Raw genomic sequence first — 24,432 nt, 5'->3', positions numbered from 1 at the left:
GTCAATCTCCTGCTCCATTCGTCCCCCACTCGTGAACAAGACCCCGAGATACTTGAACTCCTCCACTTGGGGAAGGATCTCATTCCCATCTCATTAAAAAGATGCCTGCGTTCCCAAATTTTTTTTAAAATTATTAATAAAGTGGCATGTGCTGACCAATAGAGTGGTCAGCACATGCCGATAAAAGCCATTTATTCAGTGCCAACAACTGCTGAATCTTTCCTCTCCTCCTCTGATGGGTGGTACAGGTCCACTGATGAATACAGCTGCATTCAGCGAGCTCACTGTGTTTAATAATCCAATAAAGTCCCGGTTCAGAACCTCAGATTGTTGCTTGGACACATCGTTTGACCCTGTATGCAGAAAAATGTTTGTCACAGTTCGATATTCATCTACAATTTCAGGAAATCTATTCTTCATATCGTTGACCATATCCCTAGGAAAGCAGAGGACTTTAGTGTTCTTACCGCACATCCTTTGTACATCATTTACGGCACCCACAATCAGAGTTTCAGGCCCAGCCTTTAGCTTTCCCTGTGGCCTTTTACTTTTTGACAGGTTTTCAGTCCTTGCCTTGCTGCTTTGGGATTGATGGTCATCCAATAGAGATCCGGAGTCCTTTGATAGTGGAGCAAATCTATTCAATTCAATTCAATTCAATTTTATTTATATAGCGCCAAATACAACAAATGTCATCTCAAGGCACTTAGATAATAAAGTCCAATTCAAGCCAATTGGAATTCAATTCATTGTAATCATAATCATTCATAAAATAATCCAATTCGTTCATATAGAGCCAATTCAAAAACAATTTCCTAGCTAAGGAAACCAATAGATTGCACTGGAACTTTTTTCTTTTTCGGTCCAATCTCCCGTCCTGAGCGTGCCTGAGGCGACTGTGGAGAGAAACGACTCCCTTTTAACAGGAAGAAACCTCTGGCAGAACCAGACTCAGGAAGGGTGGCCATCCGCCTCGACCAGCTGGGGTTTGAGAAGACAGAAAGAGGAGGGGGTCGGCAGCACTGTAACACCATTCAAAGGATATCTGTTGGAACAGGGAAACACGAGTTAATGACCACAATAATGTCACATATACATAAAGAGAGTAAAGTGAGGAAAGGTGTGACAGATGAGGCCCCCAGCAGTCTAGGTTCTAGTCTGTTCTGCAGTTTCACGCTCGGTGGTTTTGGAGGTCTGTTGTTAACCTTCCCATTCACGGATGTCCAGTCCTGTTTCCTCCTATGTACAGGGGTAGAAGAGCTCCTCTGTCTCGTAGGAAGTGAAGGCCAGTCGGTTTCACATATTTCAGCTCGCTGTGCCCTGCCTGTGATACCTCCTCCCACTTCCAGGAGACATGATTTACTTTATGGGTTTACACCGAGATGGTTCCAGGGAGGATTATTATTCGATGATTTATTATAGTGTGCAGAGTCTGCTTTCTTGGTCGTGTTATCTGTGCTCCTTCGCTGTGTGTTAGCTTGCTCATCTCCACTATTCTGAATCAATGGCAAGGTTGTTTCATTTCCACACAGTCCATTTACCTCCACATTTACTTCTAAGCGATGAAGTCTCCAGCACTGCAATTTTCTGCAGGCTGTAGTAGTCATCTGTGGAGAAGGGAGGCATCTTGCTGCTAGTTAGCCTAACGGTTAGCACCTTTCTTCCAGGCTATTTAGCTTTAGCTGAGTGCTAGGTGCCCAGACACTGTAGATCAGGCTTCAGCTGTTTGCACACGGAGCGCTGAAGATAAAGAACTATAAAAAATGTTGCTGTCTCTGTTAAAAAAAACTTTAATCCCAGAGATTTATAAGTGTCCAGAAGCTATCACAGGTAGGCTCACATGGAAGAAAAAGGGGAAAAATCACCATAAAATCAATAAAATAAGCAAAGCAAGCAGAGAGCAAGTAGAGTAAGCGTCCGCAGGACGAAGCAGGAAGCAGGAAGGAATAACATAAGCTGAAATGAATACATATGAAAATAAAAGCAGAACAATTATTTTATTTCACACTATTCATTTATTGCATTTTATTATTTTATTTTTAACTTCATTCTGGTAGCATAAAGTTAAACATTTTTTAATCAATTTTGGATTATGGCAGGTTAAGTCCTCCATACACCACATTTCTTGTGACTTTGTAGATTTTCTTCTGTAAGGTGGAGTGCCAACACAAAATTTCCTTTACATTTTTATTACTTGTTAGCTACATTATGTTGATATCATGCTGGCTTTTCATTTTAGTTTATCCTTATTTTTTTCCTTAATACATATTTTCATTACATTTTTTTCTTTCTGATTCTTTGTTCTTAAGTAGAAGATGCACCAACTGCTGGATGAGCAGTCTCGGTTCTGCTCTCAAGTTTCACTACCTGGGGTCAGTATGGACGCCAGTTTCGACTTAGAAGTACCTGCAGCCCTGGCTTCTTTCAGCTGATGTATAAAGTGGCAACGCCTACATGAGGAGCAGATGGAAGGTGAATTCCACAACACAGTCATGTCCTGCATTAGAGAGCATCCGTGAGTTGGTTCTCCCTCTACAACGACAGACAAGCTGCACTTGCCAGGCCTACTCCGGGGACTATGAGAAACAGCATCCCACTCTAAATTTAGTTTTGTCGAATCAAATTTGCAAAATGTTTTCATGAAAAAAGAATGACTGTCCCTGTCCTTTTTCGTATTCTTGGTGGGACATTGCAACATCTCCAAATAAAATGAATTGACTTCTTCAACAGTTTAACATATTTGGATAAGAAAAAAAGGCTTACAGAAACTGATCTCGTGCTATAACAAACATAAGCACAAAAAGTCACGTCTGCTATTTCAGCATCCTCTCTCCACTTTGAGTGGAGTGGATGGCTGATTTTCCTTGTGATATCTCTTGCAAAACACGAGCATCCTCATGCTAACAAGATAAGAAAAAGGTCTATTTTTAGAGGGGTATTTTGTTATTGTAACATGATCATGAAGTTATCCAGATTCATATGTTATTCATTTACAGTGCAACCTCTCTGAACTCTATGTCAATTAGTCACCACATTTTTAAATTAAATATACCCTATGTAACAACTCATGTTATGTTACAATGTGTCATTATTGAACCAAAACTAAGCCTAAATGCAGAAGCAGTTTTGAAAAACTAAGTATACCCAGAAGAGCAGATTGGTTGCACTTGATTGATTCAGAGATCAAGTGCAACAAAAAGGTAGCTCTTCCTGGTTTAAATTCTGATAACCAATTGGCAACACGTTTTACCTTAGGTTTGACTGCCTTGATTTTAGCAATGAGATTTTAAATCTGAAAAACAAACTTTTCTGTTTTGGTCATACTCCTTTTGATCTTCTCTCTGTGGCCAAATCTTTTAAATATTCTAAAGTTGGAAAAAGCCTGGATCCTAATAATAACAGTGGTCAACTGCTCTCCTCCTGTGTGGAACAGTTGGCTTTATTATATCTTCCAGCTGTCATTTAACCAACAAAAGGTGCCAAGGTGCTAGAAGCAGTCCATAGTGATACCTGTGTCCAAGACCAACCACCCTAAAGCTTTTAATGATTTTAGACCTGTTGCACTTCCCTTGTCATGAAATCTTTTGAAAAATTGATAAAGAGAGACCTTCTTATTAAGACTGAACACCTACTTGACCCTTTACAGTTTGCCTACAGCCCCACATTCTGATCGATAAGCTTCTTAACATTTTTCATTTAGATTTTAATACTGTGGGCTGGATTCTTGACTTTTTAACATCCAGAACAGAGTGAGGTTGAATGGATGCATGTCGGGAGAGATGACATTATCCACTGGGTCTCCCCAAGGCTGCGTCCTTTCCCCTCTCCTCTATATTCTGTACACAGACGATTGTCGCAGTTGGCATGAGAATAGATTCATTTTAAAATCTGCTGGCGATTCGGTAATAGTCAGTCTCTTACATGATGACGAATATGCCCATGGTCCTGTGGTCTATGAATTTGTAGAGTGGTGCAACAATGCTTTTCTCCATTTGAATGTACAGAAAACTAAGGACGTGCATTCATTTTAGACAAAAGCCCCATAACACCAATCAAAAAACGATAATCAAAGGCCGGACAGTAGACATCGTCGAAAATTACAAATATTTTGGGACAAGTTCAATTTTACCTGCCATTCAGAGAACCTGCAAAAAAAGGGCCAGCAACGACTGTCTTGTCTGAGAAAACTCAGACAAGATAAGTCCCTGATGATCTTATTTTATGGATCATATATTGAATCTGTCCTGACCTTTTCTCTCCTCTGCTGGTTTGGGAACCTTAACACAAGGTAAAAAAATGCACTGAACAGAGTGATAAAGACAAGCAACAAGATTCTGGGAGTTGAACAGTGCACACTTACAGATCTGTTCAAGAGACAGATAATTAGGAAGGCCGATGCCATTCTTTCTGACAGCTCCCATCATTTACATTATGAGTTCCAGTTTCTGCCTTCTGGCCCCCGGCTCAGACTTCCTCATATGAAGAGTAACAGGTACAAGCACTCCTTCCTCCCTACAGCCATTTCCCTTTTGAAATCAGGACAGGGTAGGAGGAGTCGTACCTGATTGGTTGATATTGTTGTTTGTTTCTTGTATCCATGTTTTATTATTGATGTTGGCAGAAATTGATGCACTGTTCACACTTCACTACTTTGTAGGGGCTGCTACTTTAGTTGTTTCAGCACACAGTATTATCCCTCCCTCTTAGACTTTTAATCGTATGTCCTTTATTTCTTTTTGTCTTTTTTACTTGCTGCAACACTAATTGCCCTATGGGGACAAATAAAACTGAATCTGAATCTGAAGAGCATTACCTATAAAACCGTGGGTTTATTCACTTTAATGTTATCATAGGAACATTTTAAATGTTTGCAGTACGAGTTTGAGTCTCTTTCTTGTCATATTGTCATATACTATCTTTTTGGTTAACCAGTTAGCTTGTCTTCCTTAACTTTACAAAAGAATTTAGGTTTTCTGCTAACAGGGATTTCTGCTAACTGATTTGTGCTACACTTTTGCCCACCCTCACACAGCATCTTGTGTCAAAATTAACATAAAAAACTGGTGCTCCATTTGCTTTGTTGTTGTTTCGGCTGATTGTGTGCCTCTCAATTTTTATAGTCTGATGTGTGCTGCACATTTAATGTTTTTATGTTATTGTTCAGTAAACATTTTTGTCTTCATTTTTACGAGGTTTTCAAGATTTGCTCATCTTGTGTTTATTGATCAAATACATTTGGGTGGTCTGGGAGCAAACAGTCATTATGGGGTTACGTGGGGATAGCAACTGGTCGGAAGCTGCAGAGAAGCATGTAAAACTGCAACTCTGTGTCCTGGTTTCAACCATGGGTGGTCATGATTTTGGATGATGGATAAATTCTGTCTAATTTCCAGATATGAGAGCTGTCCCTTCCAAAGTGGGATGTGTGCTTTCTCTCCTAATAAGGCAGGGTTGATGCAACATTCATTTTTGTGACCTTCAATTGGTGGAACCGGGTGTCATTACCACCGACGTAAATAACTATTTTACCATATTTACATTTATCCTGAGCCAGCAGTTTCAAATAAGATTCTACGTTGCCTGCTATGGACCCTGGGATGCATTTTATTATGGTCGCTGGTGTCTCTAATGACTCTAATATTTATGCCTATGGACTTCCCAATTATTAGGGGTTTTTCTTCAGCAGCTGTGTCGCTGAGTTGGGAACATTTTTTTAGGGATGTGGACAGGTTGGCGGTGAACCACTGGCTTAAAGGTAGGGTAGGAGATCCTGGATTTTGAGTCCAGCGAAGCTGCATTTTGAAAATACACCGGTAAAAAGTCCCAACCCTTTTCTTCACTTTTCCCCCGAAGGCACGCCTCTAGAGTACATGAACGCGCACGAGCACGAAGGTGCACGAGCGCTGTTCTGACAGCAAGCATCGATCGTTGCCGTATGTAGTATTTAGTATTTAGTTTATGCTAACTATACGTTTAATAATGCTAGGTGCTAGCCAAGTTGGCTCTAGTTTAGCTTCCTGCCAAGCTTCTGGACGTTCACGGAGCAGGGTACGCGCACAGGGAGAAGGAGGGGGAGGGAGGAGCAGATTGCAGTTTGATAGACGGCAATTGATATGTATGAATGTGCACACATAAAATGTCCATTCCCCCTGTTAATTGTATTCATGTATAGCTGGGTGTTTTGTATACATGTTACTAAATGTGCTTGCATTCAGGGGGTAAAACCACTGTTGTTAGTCATAGGATTATAATAAACATATACTTTCATCATTTGTAACTTCTTGTTGAATCAACTAATTTTAACAGAACAATTTTTAATGGTTCAGATTATCAATAAATCAATAAAGTTTTCAAAATTTCTATGTAAACTGAAAATATTTCTGAATATTTACCTGATTACATTGGTTGGGCTCCTTCTTTCCTAATTTGACCATGTCAGCAGCATGGTAGAAAATAGTTTCACAGGGTTCAGTATGTAATAATCTTACAAGCTGTACTTGACAGCCTGCAATATTAAACAGGAATTGGTACAAACAGAAAACTGTGCAATACACACCAAACCAATCAGTATCACAAATAGCATCAGGATCTCAATTTCTCACCGTATATAATTCAAGGTTCCTATATTGTCAGTGTACAAAATATAAGAACATTTCTATTTTAGTCTATAATGACGAGTTTGTCGACATAAATGGAGCACTCCAAGCTAACAATGCAGTTCCAGCCACTGCCATTGACTAAGCCAGCTGTTATATTTCTAAATTAGTATATGCATAGCCTACTGTTATGACTTGTGTTTTTCTTTTTTTTAAACTTTCTGCAAATTACGCTGTGCAGGTGCCAAGCTCCGATTGGCAAGCACTTGAAGAGCCCGTAGAGGATTGGCTACCTGGGAGTGGACTTCGTAATAAAGACCTGGGATGACGACGACAAGGGGGCTCATCTCCCTCTCCTCCTAACCAGCCACACAAGCACAAGTCTTTTTGTACCTGCGAGTCTGTAGTGATGGGCTGCCATATTGTTTTCTTGAATTTTCTCCTGTTTTGTTTGTCTCGGAAGATAAGTGGTTGACTTTTGTTTTGAAGTTGCTTTGTTTAGGTCAGTTTCCCTCTTGAAGATAGTTTTGTTTGTTTGTTGTTTTGGCCTTGGCCCATCCTGAAGCCTATTAGTCATATCTCCAAGTTGAAATTATATATCTTACATATATTATAAATAAACTGTCATGTTAAATTCTAAATAATGTCTCCGTGGTTGCTTGAGGGTTGAGGAAAATGGGTCACCTTTATGTTGTGCCTTGGTTACCCCTAGACAGTGCATAACACTACACACGTCACTAATTTTGTGTTTTTACAAAGTAATTTTTGTGTAAAGATGTCTTGTCATATGTGATTCTCTTTGCCCCCTAGTTCGTGTGCAACTTTACACACACATATATATATATATTATATTAATATTTATGACATACATATAATTTCCTTTTGGGATAAATAAAGTATTTTCATTAAATTTTATATGTAGATATATATATGTACATATATATTGATTAAATCGTCTTTGAATTTAATTATTATATTTTCATCTTTGCCACTTGAGAGACCCATCTTATGTGGTTGTAATCCTAATGTGGTATAGAAAGTATCCATCAGTTTTTTTAATGTAAGTGTAAGTATTTTGAGTTTGCAGATGTTGCTGAATATTTTTTTTTTTTTTTTATTTACTCTATATCCAGGATTTTTTTTTCCAATGATCTCTCAGATTTCCTATGCTATGAAGATCATTTCACGGTATGTTTTGTGCTATTTTAATATCCCTTTTTATAATCCTTTGATATTTAGAGTATGAGATTTGTACACTTGTAGCCACTTCATGGCTTTAGATTTTCACAATGCTGTTACATGATGAAAGTCTCACATCAAAACATCATAAATAAATGTTTTTCCTAAGTTGTAATTTATGTGGAATTTTTTTTCTACTCCTCTGCACCTGTCCCAAGAAACAAATGTGCGGACTATTCTCTTTTATTTTGAAATTATTGCCAGTGGTCATGCTTTCTCTGAAATCTCTGTGCCGTAGGAGTAGGGGAGTAAGATAAAATCATCTTCCTGTGGCCAACTCGTCACAGTACTTTTGCTTACATGTTGCTGCAGAACTGCAGAATAGTGCATAGGTGGAGGTGAGTAGAACAAGCTTATCCTTACGGATGAGCTGAGGTATTATGTATTTGTAGTGTTAATAGATTTATAGGACACATGATGTTATGTTGCCCCCTAGGGGTTAGGCTGGCGGGCTTGTAAACAAGTGAGTTGAATAAAGGGATGCTTCAACGATACACGCTGTGAACCTCTCTCCGTACTGATTTCTAAGTTAGAACTACCTAACTCTACATGGTGTCAGAAGACTTCAGTTACTCAATACGGGTAAACATGAGATTTCGTTTTACCGACTTAACAGGAGTGAACTCACGTAACTTTTAGTCAGTTTTTAAGTTAGAAGTTAGCTAACGTTCGCGGCAGTCAACAAAAGAAAAAAAAATGGAGCGATTCCAGATTCCGCCACCACCCAAGTTTGATTTCACAAAACCTGAACAGTGGCCCAAGTGGATCTGAAGATTCGAGAGGTTCCGGATTGCATCAGGTCTAGAGCTGCAGTCAGAGGAAAACCAGGTGAACACTTTGATCTACACTATGGGGGATGAGGCGGAAGATATCGTAACTTCACTTCGGATGACAGAGGAGGAAGCAAACGAGTACTTCCCCGTCAAAGAGAAGCTAGAGGGACATTTCGTGGTAAGGAGAAATGTAATTTTTGAGCGAGCCAAATTCAACCAGAGACAGCAGGAACAAGGAGAGACTGTGGACAGTTTTATCACTTCACTCCACTGCTTGTCAGAGCACTGCGGCTATGGGCAGCTGCATGAGGAAATGGTCCGGGACAGACTTGTTGTAGGCTTGCGTGATAAGAAGTTGTCGGAACAACTTCAGTTGGACTCGGAGTTGACGCTGGAGAGAGCGGTGACCCGCGCGCGTCAGAGCGAACGAGTGAAAAAACAACAGGACCTGTTGAAGAGTAACTTCAAGGCAGAGACTACAGACGTGAACAGTGTTCAAACAAAATACAAGTTTGACGTAGGTAAAGGAAAACAGCAGAAAATGCAGGTTGTAAAAAATGACAAAAGCAGTTATCAGACACAGTCAGGTAACCGGACAAGGTGCATGTGGTGTGGTAGATCGCCAACACACAGCAAAAACCAGTGCCCAGCTAGGGACGTAGCATGTAACCAGTGTCAGAAAATGGGTCACTAGATAGATAAAATTGCTCTGTGCCATTGACAGTGCGTCTGATACAATTACAAAAAACAAAAATACACAATAAACAAGCACACCCCCCCCCCCCCCCCACCCCAGGACAAAAAAAGACAGGATGACATAGAACAAAGAACAAACCCCTCATATTTTTAAATAGAATACAATTGTAAAGTGCAGTTATTCAGAGACCAAGTGCAATGGGTTATTAAGGTACAATTTCACAGTCCCTTATTTAACAGGGATGTACTGGTGGGTATAAATGATCTACGGGCTCTGTTTGTCTGGAATAAAGGCAGCCTGAACCTCCTGCCTGAAGGCAACAACTCATTTTTCTGATGTAAGGGGTGTGACACATCATCACAGATAGTATGTGCCTTCTTTACCACCCTTGCTTCAACAGTCATGGCCATGCTGTTAAATGGCTGGCAGGCAATCTTGCTGGCCATATTAATTATCTTGTGAAGCTTGTTTTTATTTGCTACTGACAGAGAAAAATACCAGGCCACAGAGCAGAAACATAAAATGCTCTCAACAAAAGAATGGTAAAAAAGACGCATCATGTCTCTGTCGACTCTGAAATTCCTTAGCTTTCGCATTCAATTCAATTCAATTCATTTTTATTTATATAGCGCCAAACACAACAAATGTCATCTCAAGGCACTTAGATAGTAAGTCCAATTCAAGCCAATTGGAATTCAATTAATTAATAATAATCATAATTCATAAAATAATCCAATTCGTTCATATAGAGCCAATTCAAAAACAATTTCCTAGCTAAGAAAACCAACAGATTGCACTGAAAACTTTTTGTTTTTCGGTCCAATCTCCCGGCCTGAGCGTGCCTGAGGCGACTGTGGAGAGAAACGACTCCCTTTTAACAGGAAGAAACCTCTGGCAGAACCAGACTCAGGAAGGGTGGCCATCCGCCTCGACCAGCTGGGGTTTGAGAAGACAGAAAGGGGGGGAGGGCCGCAGCGGCGGCGGCACTGTAACACCATTCAAAGGATATCTGTTGGAACAGGGAAACACGAGTTAATGACCACAATAATATCACATATACATAAAGAGAGTAAAGTGAGGAAAGGTGTGACAGATGAGGCCCCCCAGCAGTCTAGGCCTATAGCAGCTTAACTATGGGATGTTTCAGGATTACCTGAGCCATCCCTATTCAAGGTAAACACAAGAAACTTGTGCTAACGAAAAAATAAATAATAAAATAAAGGACCAGACTCAGTGAGTAATTCCCTATACTCCCTATATAGATCTGCTCCTCACACCACAACAACCATCTTTTTACAGCCACAAGCTACCTCAGCCTCTCACCAACTGCACACCAGTCACAGCGGGGTGGGGATGCAAACCCTGGTTCGGGTAGGGGGAGAAATAAAAGAGGTAAGATAAGCGGGAATGGGATTCAAACCCTGGTTCGGGTAGGGGGTAATGAAAGTATAGAGGGTGCCAGAGGTGGAGGCAGAACAAGACACACTAGCAGATACACTATCAGATTCAACAGACCTAACTATAAGCTTTATAAAAAAGGAAAGTTTTAAGCCTGGTCTTAAAAGTGGAAAGGGTGTCTGCTTCCCGGACATTTACTGGCAGCTTATTCCACAAGAGAGGGGCCTGATAACTGAAGGCTCTGCCTCCCATTCTACTTTTAGAAACTCTGGGAACCTCAAGTAAACCTGCAGTTTGGGAACGAAGTGCTCTGTTAGGAAAATATCTTACAATGAGATCTTTAAGATATGATGGAGCTCGGTCATTAAGAGCTTTATATGTAAGGAGAAGAATCTTAAATTCTATTCTGAATTTAACAGGGAGCCAATGAAGAGAAGCTAAAACTGGAGAAATATGATCTCTCCTGTTAGTTCTCATCAAAACTCTGGCTGCAGCATTTTGGATCAACTGAAGGCTTTTCAGAGAATATGTGGGACAGCCCAATAATAAAGAATTACAGTAGTCCAATCTTGAAGTAACAAATGCATGAATTAGTTTTTCTGCATCACTCTGAGACAAGATGTTCCTGATTTTAACAATATTACGAAGGTGAAAGAAGGCAGTCCTTGAAACCTGTTTTATATGCGAGTCAAATGATAAGTTCTGGTCAAAAATAACTCCAAGGTTCCTCACTGTAGAACTAGAAGCCAAGGAAATACCATCTAGAGTAACTATATAGCTAGACAATTTCTCCCTGAAACGCTCAGGTCCAAAGATAACGACTTCAGTTTTGTCTGAATTTAGAAGCAGACAGTTCTGAGTCATCCAGGTCTTTATGTCTTTAAGACATGCTTGTAGTCTGACCAACCTATTGGGTTCATCTGGTTTTATAGATAAGTACAGCTGAGTATCATCAGCATAGCAATGGAAATTTATGCCATGCTGTCTAATAATGTTACCTAATGGAAGCATGTATAAAGTGAAAAGAATCAGTCCAAGCACAGAACCCTGGGGAACTCCATGACTTACTCTGGTGTGTGAGGAAGATTCTTCATTTACAAGAACAAACTGAAATCTATCAGATAAATATGACTTAAACCAGCCTAATGCAGTTCCTTTAATCCCAATAACATGTTCAAGTCTCTGTAATAAGATACTGTGATCGACCGTATCAAATGCAGCACTGAGATCCAACAGGACAAGCACAGACACAAGTCCGCTATCAGAGGCTAAGAGGAGATCATTGGTAACTTTCAGCAGTGCAGTTTCTGTGCTATGATGCACTCTGAATCCTGACTGAAACTCTTCAAACAGATTATTTCTGTGTAAGTGATCACAAAGCTGAGCTGCAACTATTTTTTCAAGAACTTTAGACATAAAAGGGAGATTGGATATAGGTCTATAATGAGCCAACACTTCTGAATCAAGAGTAGGTTTTTTTAAGTAAAGGTTTAATTACAGCAACCTTAAAAGGCTGAGGTACAGATCCTGTCAACAAAGACAGATTGATCAAATCCAATATGGAAGTGTCAATTAATGGGAAAACCTCCTTGAACAGTCTGGTTGGGATTGGGTCTAAAACACAAGTTGATGGTTTAGAAGAGACTATTGCTGTTGTTAGCTCAGAGAGATCAACTGGACAGAAGCCGTCTAAATACAAATCAGGTTCTAAAGATACTTCTAAAGCTGCTGTACTTGATGATACATCACTGATAATAGTGGGAAGGACTCCATCAATCTTCTCTCTTGTCATGGTGGGTTTAAGGGATCTAACCCACATGCAGAACACGACTCAGGGGAACAAAGAATCAGTTAAATATGTTTATTGGATGATCGGGGAAAGGGGAAGTGGAAAACACGAACTGGATCAGCCGACGGGATCGTCTCACTGTAGACAGAGGGAGAGTTAGTGGATGTGGACGAGGGAGCGGAATTAAGCAACGGAGGGATCCTTACTTGGGCGTTAAATGGTTGGGTAAGTTGAGACAGAGCAGCTGCTCGACTGATCCGAAGGACTACAGCTCCAGACGGGTCCGAACACCGGTAGGTAGGTTCTGTGGCGTCCAGAGGGGAATCCGTACGAGGAGGACAGGAGGAACGAGTGCACAGGGTTGGCGTCTGACTGGTGGTACCAGCAGCGTCGTGAGGGAACACAAGGAGATCCAGACAGACGACGGGGAAACACCCACAGAGCTCCCGGGGCAGACGGCACACGCAGGAGACACAAGGAGGATCTGAAAGGGAGGACAACGAAGAGTCAGCAACGAGGAGATCAACAAGAGGACCTGACTCCGAACACTGTGTTACCATGGGAAGTTAACACGCAGGCGGGGAGGAGACGTCTGCCAGCTGTTTAAGAAGGCCAGCAATCATCCTCTTCATCAGCCGCAGGTGAGAAGGATTAGCGACTCAGCACTCCTCAGGAGTGCTGTCACAGGCGGCATCTTGTGGATGCTGCTGGAAGCAGCAGGCATCACCCAACATAAAAATTAAACTTAAAGACAGACAAAAACCACACAAGACGGACAGAAAAACACAGACCCTGACATCTCTGATAGAAACAATTTTATTAATAAAAAAGCTCATGAAATCATCACTGCTCAGAGTTAAAGGAATAACTGGCTCAGCAGAGCTCGGACTCTTAGTCAGACTGGCTACAGTGCTGAAAAGAAACCTGGGATTATTCTTATTCTCTTCTATCAATGATGATTATTAAGCAGTTCTAGCTTTACGAAGGGCTTTCTTATACATTGTTAAACTATCTTTCCAGACTAACTGAGACTCTTCTAAATTAGAGGAACGCCACTGTCTCTCCAGCTTTCTTGCAGTCTGCTTTAAAGCACGCAGCTGTGAATTATACCAAGGAGCCAACCTCTTCTGACTGATTACCTTCCTTTTCAGAGGGGCAACATTGTCCAGTGCTGTACGCATTGAAACTATAGTGCTGTCAACAAGAGAGTCAAGTGCTGCTGGAGTAAAGTTTAGGTAGTCGTCCTCTGTCATATCTGCACATGGCAGTGAAGAAAAGGATGATGGAATTAATTCTTTAAATCTGGTTACAGCATCCTCTGATAGACACTTCTATACGTAAATTTCTTCTCAGAAACTGTATAGTCAAGTAATGTAAACTCAAAGGTTATCAGAAAATGGTCAGATAAGACAGGGTTCTGAGGGAACACTGTTAACTGTTCACTCTCAATGCCATAAGTCAGCACAAGATCAAGGGTGTGATTAAGGCAGTGAGTCGGTCTGTGAACACTCTGAGAAAATCCAATAGAGTCCAATATAGAATTAAAGTTCATATTCAGGCTGTCATTTTCAACATCTACATGAATATTAAAGTCACCCACTACAATGACTTTATCTGTACTCAGCACTAACTGGGATAAAAACTCTGAGAATTCAGACAGAAACTCAGAATAAGGGCCAGGTGGACGATACACAACAACAAACACAAGAGGTTTCTGGGATTTCCACTTTGCGTGGGAAAAACTGAGAATCAGAGATTCAAAAGAGCTCAAACTAATCTTGGGTCTGGGACTGATGAGTAACCCTGATCTGAAAATAGCTGCCACTCCTCCTCCTCTGCCTGTGGTTCGAGGAACGTGAACATTTAAACAGTCAGAGGGAGTTGCTTCATTAATGCTAACATGATCCTCCTGCTGCAGCCAGGTTTCTGTAAGACAAAATATATCAATATGATGATCACAAATCAACTCATTCACTAACAGAGACTTCGAACGGAGAGATCTGATATTCAGCAAACCACATTTAATAGTTTGATGTTTTTGTTCAGTTAAAGTTTTTGTTTTAATAATTTCTTTTTGCACAAGAGGATTTGCTCCTTTTGTGTTAATTGATTGGAGGGGTAGCAGCAGGTGGGAAGCTGCAGAGAAGTGTGTAAGAGTACAACTCTGCATCCTGGTCTGAACCCTGGGTTGTCATGTTTTAGGGTGGCAAATAAATTCATCCATATTTCTAGAAATGAGAGCTGCTCCTTCCAAAGTGGGATGGATGCCGTCTCTCCTCATCAGACCAGGTTTTCTCCAGAAAGATTGCCAATTATCTATGTAGCCCACGTTGCTGGACACCATCTAGACAACCAGCGATTGTAGGACGACATGCGGCTAAACATGTCATCACTGGTCAGATTTGGCAGGGGTCCAGAGAAAACTACGGAGTCCGACATTGTTTTGGCAAAATTACACACCGATGCAACATTAATTTTAGTGACCTCCGATTGGCGTAACTGGGTGTCATTAACGCCGACGTGAATAACTATTTTACCATATTTACGTTTATCCTTAGCCAGCAGTTTTAAATAGGATTCTATGTCGCCCGCTCTGGCCCCTGGAATGCATTTGACTATGGCCGCTGGTGTCTCTAATGCCACGTTTCTGACTATAGAGCTGCCAATTACCAGGGTTTTGTCCTCAGCGGGTGTGTCGCTGAGTGGGGAAAATCTGTTTGAAGCGTGGACAGGTCGATGGTGAACAACGGGCTTGACTTTAGAGCTATGCCTCTTCCTGACAGTCACCCAGCCACGTTGTAATCCTGGCTGCTCAGGTTCTGCTAGGGGGAGGCTAATTGAGCTAGCTACGCTAGGTGGCTCCACACTGGCAAAAGGGGCCTGGCTCGCTATCGGTTGATTTTCAACAGTGCAGAGCCGAGCTTCCAATTCAGATAACCTCGCCTCCAAAACTACAAAAAGACTACATTTGTTACATGTACCATTATCGCTAAAGGAGGCAGAGGAGTAACTAAACATCTGACACACGGAGCAGGTGAAAGCAGGAGAAGGAGGAAGAGAACCGGTAGCCATGCTACGCTAGAGAACCAGACACACCGTTAAAAAGTGAGAATAAAGATCTGTAGGAGTGTGGTAGAACAGAACGGTAAGCTATAGAGTTTAACTATGCAAAATTGTGTAAGTTATAGATCGAAATAAAGTGATTATCAGTACTCCAAGCGGAGCAAGAAATTCCACAGTGCACAAGCAAGGTAACAGGAAGTGATGCAACACGTCTTACCGCAAAGCGTCACAGCGTCAGATCTGTCCATGCACACCAGAATCATAAAATAAAGCCTTTGCAGCCCCTTTTTATAGATGGCATCGGTATTCCAAGCCCATGTTAATTTGTCATCTATTATTGTTCCCAGGTATTTGTAATTCCCCACAACCTCAATCCCTTCCCCATTTATGACCATACTCTGGTGGATGTGACTCCCCGTCCTGAAATCAATGATCAGTTATTTTGTCTTTTTTGCGTTGAGAAGACAGCTGGACTTACACCAGTCTGCAAACTGGTCCACCCAGTCCCTATATAGCGTCTCATCGTTGTTGATTAACCCTACAATTGCTGTATCATCTGCGAACTTAATTGTGACATGATCAGCTGTGTTACTTCGGCATGCATTTGTATAGAGTGTAAACAAAACAAGTGAAATTACGCTCCCTTGTGGAGCCCCAGTGTTTGTTGAAATGGGGGGGAACACAGCCTTGTTTACCCTAACACACTGTGTCCTCTCAGTCCAAAAGGACTCAACCCATCTTATTATGTTCACATTTACACCTAGGTGCAACAGCCTCTCCATCATGAGGTGGGGCCTGATCGTGTTGAACGCAGATGAAAAATCTATGAAGAGAACCCTAGCATACCGTTTGGGCCTGTCCAAATGGCAATAGATGTTGTGAAGCATGTACAATAAAGCATCATCTGTGCTCCTCATAGCCCTATAGGCAAATTGTAAGGGATCAATATTGTGCTGCACTTCATCCAGAACGTGTTTCAGAACAATCCTCTCTAAACTCTTCATTAAGAGTGATGTGAGGGCAACCGGGCGATAATGATTTAAAACACATGGTTTTGATACCTTTGGAACTGGTACTATAAGCGAGGATTTCCAGGCCTTGGGAATGTAGTGTGTGTCCAAGGACATTTGAAAAGCCTGACAAAAAATAGGGCTTAAGCCTGATTTATGCTTCAGACGCAAAGCCTCTGACGCTCGGACGCATAGCCTCTGCGAGCGTCAAAATCTTGACCACTCCCCCACGCACTCTGCGCACGTTCTCGTGCACCTCAAAAAAATCCTGACTACGCGACAGACGCACGCAGACCACCAACGGAAGTGCGCAGACAAAAGCGGCTGTGATTGGTCCTCTGTGTGCTTTTCCGGGTTTAACAAGTGTAGCAAACTCCCCAGTCTCTTCCCTGGTCTGGTTCAACGGGCGTACAGACCACCTACACTTCCTCCTTCGTCTTTTCGCCAACTCCAATAGCAGAATCCTTTCTTCTTCAAGGTCAAGCAACTCCATATCCATCTCCATAGTATCTTGCAGACGCGCCATTGTTGTTTTGACCAGGATCAGCGTGTCAGCGGAATATATACACTCCCCCCACTGACTGAGAGTCATGTTATGGTTGCAGAACCATAACATGAAAAGTGGTTCGCGACCAGAGCAAAGCAACACGTCAAGACGATAGACGCAGAACTATAATCTGCCCTTCTGTTGTTCACTGCACTCCTTCAGAACCCTTCCCCTTACATGGTCAGGGCCAGCTGATTTTTTGGGGTCAATTTTGTTAAAAATTCTAAGCACCTCATCAGCAGTTACTCTGATTTGGGAGGTAGGCCTATTGTGTTCTAGTCGTTGTCTGATGGCATCTCGTTCTGAGGAGAAATCTGATGTTTCAAATCTAGCATAAAAATCATTCAATTCTTTTGCAAAAGTTAGATCATCTCCATTTGTAGTGATGTTTGTTTTCTTGTCCTCCATCCCAATCATTGTATACATCCCTTGCCATGCATGTCTTAGATCATTTCCCCTCATTTGCGCCTCAATGCGCTGTTTGTATTTCTGTTTGTTGTCAGATATCATTTGTCTAATCTCCTTCTGAGTTTCCTTCACCTTAGACACATCATCCTGTTCAAAGGCTCTCCTTTTCCTTTTCAGCGCTAGTTTTAATTCTTTATTGACCCAGGGTTTATCATTTGGAAAGACTCGGAAAGTTTTATCTGGGATTACACAGTCCACACAAAATTCAATGTAATCAGTGACAACAGAGTTAAGTTCTTCTAAACCGTCACTTGTGTCCACAAAAGTATCCCATATAGTGCAGTCAAAGTAACCTCTGAGGCATTCAACAGATTCATCAGTCCATCGTTTAATTGTCTTAGTCTCCGGTTTACGCGACTTCAGCTTTTGTTTATACTGTGGAAGTAGGCAGAGGTGGTTTCCTCCCCCGTGCGCGTACCCTGCAGAGCAGAGTCCTGCACGGGTCCGTTTTTTGAGACCCGCACCCACCCATATCCACAGAGTACAGCACCCACCCACCCGCGAATCCGTGGTTGTTTCATAGTTAAATCCGTACCCGCCCAGACCCGTTAACATTCTACCCGTTACCCACCCGTGCCCGTGAAAAATCACACAAATCGATCGTATTCCCATAGAGAACTTTATTTTTAAATGCGCCTCTGAAAAAACAACAACAACGTGGCGCCAAAGAGGCTTCTATAGAAAATAAGTGCCAAGCGATTAACTGATAACATGAAATTTCGTACAAGAGGAAAGGCCTCTTATCTTAGGTTACTGTGCAGGAACAATATATCGTCCACAGTCCCTGGTTTGAGCTGTGTTCTGCGCTCTTGGATCACAAATCCAGCGGAGGAAAAATCTCTCTCACTGGCAGCGCTGGATGCGGGGATTGAGAGGACACCTCGCGCAATTGTGGACAGGTTAGGGAAATCCTCTTGGTGTTCTTTCCACCACAAAAGGACATCAAACGAATCGCCCTTTGGTGGCTTGAGTTGGATGTATCCTGAAACTTCATCCTCATCCGACTCGGTGTCATCGCTGGAATCCTCAACATCGGACAAATGATCAGATGGGGCGAGACGGGGTCTCTTCGGTGCTTGGTTTAAAACCTCGGTGCTGGGGCCTGGTGTAGAGTCGCGTCTCTCGCGGAGTTCTGTTAAGAATAGAAATAATAATAAACAAAATAAATAGATGTTAATCAACATGTCCGTGGCTGCGGTAAAACAAACATGCATGTATGAATAACTGACTGATTCATGGAGATGCGGGTGAAGATGGCTACTGTAGGCTACTAAAATAATAATAATAATAAAAATAGGCCGAGTAATAATAATAATAGCTAAAATCACAACTCACCTTCCACAAGACGCCGAGCTTCATCGTGAACTCCGATTGCGTCAACCTCATTGGAAAGCAGCTTCAGGCTTTTCAATTTGGGGTGCAAGAACATTGCCAGCTTGTGCAGGAGGTGTAGTTTAAACTTCTCCTCCAGGACCTTGAGACATCTCTCCTTCAGGGATGACAATGTCATGCTGTCAGTCGGGCATGGCTGAAGGTGTCGTCGTAAGCGTTGCATCCACACAGCTGTCAGGTGAATGGTGGGTGTTTTCGATGCTTCCAAGGCCTTGGTTGCCTCTTTAAATCTTGCCAAAAAAGCCACGATGTCCAGCAAAGTCTCCCTGCTTATTGCGGTCAAGCGGTCTTCCTCACCTCGCTCCTCTAGGAGAACACGGATGGCCTCGTACTGGCTGCTGATGGAGTTCAGCATTTTGTGAAGCGAGTTCCACCGCGTCTCCACCAACGCTTTCAGTGTTTTCTCCAGACGGCTCTGGAGGTGTGACTGCTTAAAATAAGTCACCAGCGATTTGGCAGACTCAATAAGCCCACCGATCTCTTCACCAAACACTTGTTCCTCTGTGTGTTTCCCCAACGTGGTGTGCAGCACTGTGTTCAGGACATGTGCTGCGCAGTTCAATCGTGTTACTGTACGGAGAGCAGCGACGATGTTTGAACCCTGGTCCATAACATACACAAGCTTGGAGAAGAACTCGTCCAGTCCGAACTTACGTAGTGCTTGCATCAAAGCTGGCTTGATGTTGTCAGCTGTTTTCCGCAGCGAGCTGTCCCATTCTGCGGTGCAAAGCACTCTCTCCTTCAGCTCCCACTCTTGGGTGATGTAGTGCATGGTCACACAAAGATAGCCCACTTTTCGGAAGTCATCAGTCCAAAAATCGAGCGTGACAGCACCGTTGCTGTCAGTCATCTGTAACCTTATCTCAGGAGCGATTTTCTGCCTCTTTTCCTCTGCGAACTTTTTAAGTCTGCGAGAGACAGTGGTAGGATCGGGCAGAAGTTGACGCGCATCCACTGCACCGGCCCGCGCTCCGACGTTGATCAAGCCCTGGGCTAATTCCAAAAAACCGATGCCATTAACGGTTTCAAAAGATCTGATGTCTCGACTGACAAAACTCACAGCCAGCTGCGCAATGCTCGCCTTGTCCTCATGCCTTGGTGGTTTGTAGCTTTGGGAAAAAAATCTTCCAATTGATGATGATGATGAGGCGGCACTTGTTGCTGTCGACCTGGCGCAGGTCTCTGAATGTTTCTTCAGGGAAGACGTTCCCAGTTTCTGACTATCGTATGCCAGTATTTTGTGACATGCTTTACACGCCGTATAGCCAGTTACCGTGTTGCCATCCTGGTCTGCTATTAAACCAAACTTCATCCAGATATTTGACTTTGCCCTGGAAGAGTCGTTGTTGACTATTTTATATAAACCGTTGGCCAATCTAGCATGCTGATGCTGCTAACGTAACTGATGTCGGTTAGCTATATGTACACTGTACATGTACAGTATGTACAGTAGCACATGTTTACTTTGCCGTGTTAGGTATTTTCGCTGCAGTGATTTGTTTAATTTTTCCCGCGGATGCGAGTGCTGTCTGCTCATTGGTCACAGAGTAGGGAAGTGGGAGGACTGACAGAGAATAAGTTTACCGTAAAACTGCTTTCACAGCGGACCACTGTTTTTATTCACGTGCTACCCGTGCTACCCACCCGTATTTAACTTACCCGCCCGCATACCCACCCGTGAAATTTCTGTATGTTTAAAACCCACCCGTTTCAGCATCTATTTACCCGTGTCCGCGGGTACCCGCGGGTACCCGACCCGCTGCAGCACTCTGCTGCAGCGTACTCCACCGCGTCGGCCTCTTTTCCTCCTCGATGTTTTTGGTCGCCTTGCACACTCATCAGGCAAGTTGACTGGAAAGTTGTTGGTCTGCAAATCCCGCAATTGCAGTAGTTGGTGTCGGCTGTAGCGAAGAATCTCATCCGTTTTAACAGGTGTATGGCCAGTGTCCAATGAGTGAATGGACGCCGGCAGCAACAGGTAGATTGCCAAGATAATGAGCAGAATCACCTTTAGACGCATTTTGCTCGATGCTTGTTTTGGTCTTAGCAAGGACCACAATGTCCAAAAATGTGTATGGGGGTTTGTGTAACAAAAGATGAACTTAAACACAAACTTTCACAAAACAAACAAACAGAGGTTCAGACGCACTGACTGGCACTCGTCGCCGCACTGCAGCGCCGGAACTATGCGAAAGTGTGCAGGTCAGGGGCTCTCAATGAAGTTATCACAGCGGAGTCAGATGAGGAGGGAATAGCTTTCCTAGGCACAGTCAGCTCAGAGGGTGAACCCTGGCTTATCAACCTTAATGTGAATGAGCACACAGCTGTATTCAAAATAGATACAGGGGCTGATGTAACGGTGCTATCTGAAGAGGTACTTCAGAAGGGGCAGTTTCCAGAGCTAGAGAGAGCAAAGAAAGTGCTGCAGGGTCCAGGTCAGACGCCCATCACGGTGAGGGGAAAGTTCACAGCTACCATAGGAACAGACAGTAAAAGCACCACACAGGAAGTGTATGTAGTACCAGGTCTGAAGTTTAGCCTGCTGGGACGTCCAGCTATCCAGGCACTAGGGCTAGTGGCTAGAGTAGACACAGTGGCACTGGATTCAGTCGAGAGGGTCAAGGAGCATTTCCCAAAACTGTTCAAAGGGCTGGGCAAAATGGAGGGAGAATACAAGATTGAGCTTAAAGCTGATACCAAACCATTCTCCATATCAACCCCATGGCGAATCCCGCTGCCCCTCATGTCTAAAGTAAAAAAAGAACTCACACGCATGGAAGAGATAGGCGTGATTTCTAGGGTTGAACAGCCCACAGACTGGTGTGCTGGAATGGTCACTGTGCCAAAAGCAGGCAAGGATGAGGTGCGCATCTGCGTTGATCTGACAAAATTGAACGAGTCAGTCAAGAGGGAGAGACACATGCTCCCGTCAGTCGAACACACACTTGGACAGCTAGAGGGCGCCAAAGTCTTTTAAAAAATCGATGCTAACTCAGGGTTTTGGCAGATTCCCCTTGCCAAGGAGTCCTAGCCTGACTATGTTATACTCACGATTCTAGTCAGAATGTGAGTCTGATACCGGTCAATAGAGTTTTGAGTATGGGGCGTGTTTCAACCGAACCAGGAGAAAAAATACCTCTTCGCTCAATTCGATAGACCTACAACCAATCAGAATTCAAACCAAGCGCTCTTTAGTGACGTAGTCGATAATGTCCCTGTTGATCATCTGTCCAACATCGTATAAAGCCCGCCCTGGCAATCTGATTGGGTCGACTTATTCCATGTCGCGCATAACGATTTCCCAACTGAGCAGAGCCAGATCGAACTTCCCGACCAAACATTTTATGGGCGGGGCTAAGTTCGGCTGGCACCCAGGCTAAAGGAGTCCGCCCTCCTCACAACATTTCTCACTCCCTTTGGGAGGTTTTGCTTTAACACTCTGGAGTCTAAATCCCGCTGGTGGGATTTTTGACACATCTCCAAAAACACATCTGTAACTCTGTGAGTTTTAGTCATTCAAACATATAAGTTACACCATTAAAAACCTTGAAACTTTTAGTTTTCAAATATATATATATTAAAATAAATTATATAGCTGGCCCTTTTTAAAGAGAGTGAACAGAAATCTTTGGATTTTCTGTAGTCTCAGACTGCAGCAGCTTCCTAGGCCACACCTATCGCTATTCACATGTAAAGTACCAGGTGATTGAGTGGCTATTCACAGGTGAGAACACACCCCATTCAGCCAGCATGTGGGGGAAGGCAGCAATGTCCTGCCAGTGACAGACAATTATCACATGGAGAGTGACAGGGGGGTGGGGGGAATCAGGGGTGTTACACACCCATCTAATTAGTATTCAACCAACAGAGAAATTTCCTGGAGTTACAATTACTTTTTTACAGTTTGTATGAAAACGAAAAAAACATTTCTGACTGCACTTTTTACTTTTATGCAGCCAACACTTTTGTTTACAAGGTTCAACCTTCAAAAGTCTTGGCTAGATATATTTATAGTGTGTTTTCTTGCACTGTTTGAAGACCTCTAAAACTTGTTTTTTTGTACAGTTGTGTTTCCCCTCAATTTAAATAAAACTTGTTTGTATTACATTCACTTCACTCTCATATTGTTTTTTGTTAGGCTTTTCAGAATACAACCATATGTGTCACTTTTGCATAGATGTTTACAGTTATTTGAAATACTTGAAAATGTCAAGGTGGTGACAACTGCCTCAAAGTCTCTGAAAAGGCCTTAGACTCCAGAGGGTTTACCACCTCTGCTTTGGCATATCCTCTGCACCTGAACACTACCAGAAGAGAATGTCTCAGATACTGGAGGGACTCGACGGCGTCCTGTGCCAAATAGTCGTGTGTCCCAGCACGACACACGACTGCTTGCGGTGCTGGGGAGACTGCAGGAGGCGGGCGTCATGCTGAGAGGTGAGAAATGCGAATTCTCAAAAGGCCATGTCAAATTTCTCGGACAAATCATAGATGCAGCCAGCAGATCCCAACAAAGTGAGAGCAGTGACAGACATGGAGGAGCCAGAGGACGTGAGCGGAGTGAGACGATTCCTTGGTATGGTGAATCACCTGGGAAAGTACTTACCTCACCTAGCAGAAAAGACACAGCCACTCCGCGACCTGTTGAAGAAGCAAAACCTGTTTCAGTGGGGACATGATCAGCAAAGAGCATTCAACAACATCAAAGAGGAGCTGAGCTCCCCACCAGGGGGGTATTCCACGAAGCTGGCTTAGCGGAAAGCCTGGCTTATCTCGCTACTTCTGGCTAAATTTAGCGAGAGTTCCGTCCCATGAACGTGGCTTATTAGAACTCCCGCTGAGTAACCATGGTAACTTGCGCCGCTGAACTAGCCTGGTCTCCTTTCAAAACAGTCAAGGACACTGTACAAATAAGATATTACATATTCGAACACAGGAATTAAAAAATCTTACCATATTAAAAATACACAGAACGGAGCAATAAATGGAGTTAAGCAAAGTTAAACGTATGGGTTTTGAGTAAGGACTTGAACAGAGGGAGAGTGTCAGTATTGCGAATGTCGGGGGAGAGCAAGACCTCTGTCCTTTCAGGCTGCTGCTCCACATTTACAGTAGCTGATAATGAAAAACAACCTACTGGCTGAAGTATTTGCATTAAGTTCATCATCTCCCTCAGGCTTCCCTAATGTTATCGGTGCACTACACTGTGCCCATGTACGCATCCAAGGCAAGGCAATTTGTAGAGCACAATTCGTACACAAGGCAATTCAAAGTGCTTTACAGCTACATAAAATCACAAGAAGGCAATAAAATCATTCCAAAAAACAAAGAAATCATTAATTTATTCATTTAAAAGTGAAGAGTAAAGATAAAATACTTTCAGGTGTCATATGCACATCTAAATAGAACTGTTTTCAGTCTGGATTTAAACATTGTCACATTGTCCAGGCCCCTGCTGGA

The sequence above is a fragment of the Odontesthes bonariensis genome, chromosome 20 (genome assembly GCF_027942865.1).
Source record: "Odontesthes bonariensis isolate fOdoBon6 chromosome 20, fOdoBon6.hap1, whole genome shotgun sequence".
NCBI lineage: Eukaryota > Metazoa > Chordata > Actinopteri > Atheriniformes > Atherinopsidae > Odontesthes > Odontesthes bonariensis.
The sequence above is the reverse complement of the archived record's forward strand: the minus strand, read 5'-3'. Positions refer to the sequence as shown.